General features: G+C 36.1%; 1 protein-coding gene across 1 annotated transcript in view; it reads right to left on the bottom strand.

The window, feature by feature from the left end:
• The window catches only part of LOC144965912 (C-C chemokine receptor type 1-like), a 36,761-nt gene extending 34,720 nt beyond the window's left edge, over positions 1-2,041 (bottom strand). The window contains exon 1 of the mRNA XM_078901761.1: positions 1,627-2,041. The gene's annotated coding sequence lies outside the window, so the exon portion shown is untranslated. The remainder of the gene's footprint in view (positions 1-1,626) is intronic.
• Positions 2,042-2,255: the final 214 nt, after the last annotated feature.

Below are 2,255 nucleotides of genomic sequence, written 5' to 3'. Positions count from 1 at the left end.
GACATAATATCGAAATGGTTCCCAATGCGCGCCCTGAAGGTCATGAAACGGTAGGTCAAAAATGTATCATAAGTTTCAAAGTTTCCTTTAAAATAATATTAATCATCATTAAAGTCAGTAAATAGATATAGAGATATCAGCAGTGTAAATAGCATTTTAACGTAAGGCGAGATTAGAACTAGGTTTTCGTTTAATTCAAAGTGACAACAAATATCACAATGTTGCAAATTCCTCTTGTTGTTACCAACACAAAGTGCCTGCTCCACTCACTTTTCTGAATTAAAAATTCACCCCAAATACTGGAGAATACTCAATGTCTCAATTGTTTCTATGTTATATGTTTGTGTAGAGAATATTGGCTATTAAGCTTAATTGCTGGCCAACTAACTTCGCGGTGGTTGTTGTGTGTTGGACCCGCGAACTCCAGTAGTCGGTGTGAGAGAGAGAGAGAGAGAGAGAGAGAGAGAGAGAGAGAGAGAGAGAGAGAGAGAGAGAGAGAGAGAGAGAGAGAGAGAGAGCTCTAAGATTGACCTGAGTTAGAGACGATTTTTTTATTTGGGGGGGGGGGGGGGGGGGGGTTCGTGGACAGCTCATATGGTAGAGTCACGCACTCACCGGCCAGGCGGAGTTGTACAAATATGGTCGCGGGTTCAAACCCCATCACCGCCGCGAAATTATTTTTTTTATTCTCTATTGTCTTCTGGCACTTTCCTACTCATTCATCTCTTGAAATTACTCAGTTGTGCTTGTATTGTAAAATGACGTAAAATTATGGTTACCAAATTCAATACAAGTTCAGTTCGGTTCAGATGCAGAGCACGAAAAATTATTTTAAAAGGTGAAGGTTAGCAGTCATTAAATTTTTGATAAATGTCCGCTTACCAACACATTCGATATGAATGGCTGAAGCCAATAGTACAATTACATAATATCAATGGTCTCTAATGCATTTTTAGCTTGACTTTTTATATTAGAGACTTCTAAAAGGTTGTCATAATATATGTATAATACAAGATGTTTTGTTTTTCTTTTATTGTCCCAGGTTTAGGCAACCAGTGTGTACTTTTCCTTTCCGTTTCTTTTTCTTTTTTTTTTTTTTTTGTTGAAAATTCAGAGAACACATTTTGAAAATATATTAAGCCAATGCCATCGTACTGATTTTGTATCTTAGTTTTTGATATAAACAAACATGAAAATAACAGCTTCAAAAAGAAAAAAATACCAAACACGGAACGTTTCGGGCTCAAAACCCTTCTTTGGCCAACAACAACAACAAACAAACAAAAAACATAAAGACATTACTAAAAAAAACCAGATCGACGATTAAATTATTTTTTTTATTGTACTTTCCGCCAAATCTAAAAGACTCAGCTACCCATTCACTGATGGGTGGACAGGAGGGTCAGAAAAAATCTCGACTGCACCCTGGATCGACCTTGGTCTCTTTGCGTGTGAAGCGAGTGCTCTAAAACTGAGTTGTCGGGACTCCCAAAATATATTATAAACTAGAGTAAATTAAAAGAAAAAACAAAAATCTAATTCATATCATATCGTTACTTGTTAGGAGACGAAAGTTGAAAAATAATATTGGTACCAATAAGCTAATTATAGTTCAGTTTATCTTACCTGATAAGGAAAGTAGTGAAATAAATAATCCAAAAGTTATCTGTAGAGATAATCTATCAATGTCACATAGTTAAAAGTGTAAAGATGTTTTAGATTATCAAAAGTTGATAATATATTCAACGCTGAAACAAAGCATATTTTGCTTTATCTAGATACGAAATATTATTATCATCGGAGCATCATCAAACAGGGTCATGTTACACATCGCTTACGATTTTATAATAATTATAATATGACACGAGCACATAATGCAAATCTTATGTTCAAACCGTGATACAAATTTCTTTTTGATGTCTTCATTCATGGACGGAAATTAAACACGCGAATACAATGCACACATAGGGTATTTACACGCCTTGAATCGTGGTTTTACAATAAGTCCATGTCGATTTGATGCATTCGATGTGGAGTCTGTGGCTGACAAGCGGCGTTCATTTGCTAGATATACCTAAAGGTGCGTGCGGGGTGGCGAACGTAATTTGGTGCCACTCGCCATTTCGATGGCTGCACAACACCGCGACGATCAAGATCGCGTTGAGCCCGAGTGGGGTTAATTATAAATTATTGAGTGGGTTATTTTTCATTTTAATCAGTTTGTTAATAATAATTTGGTCTCGAATTATCCAATC

Source organism: Berghia stephanieae, chromosome 2, assembly GCF_034508935.2.
Source record: "Berghia stephanieae isolate SIO BIC M18660-M18661 chromosome 2, UCSD_Bste_1.3, whole genome shotgun sequence".
NCBI lineage: Eukaryota > Metazoa > Mollusca > Gastropoda > Nudibranchia > Aeolidiidae > Berghia > Berghia stephanieae.
Note: the sequence above shows the minus strand (reverse complement) of the source record. Positions and strands in the feature narration are given on the sequence as shown.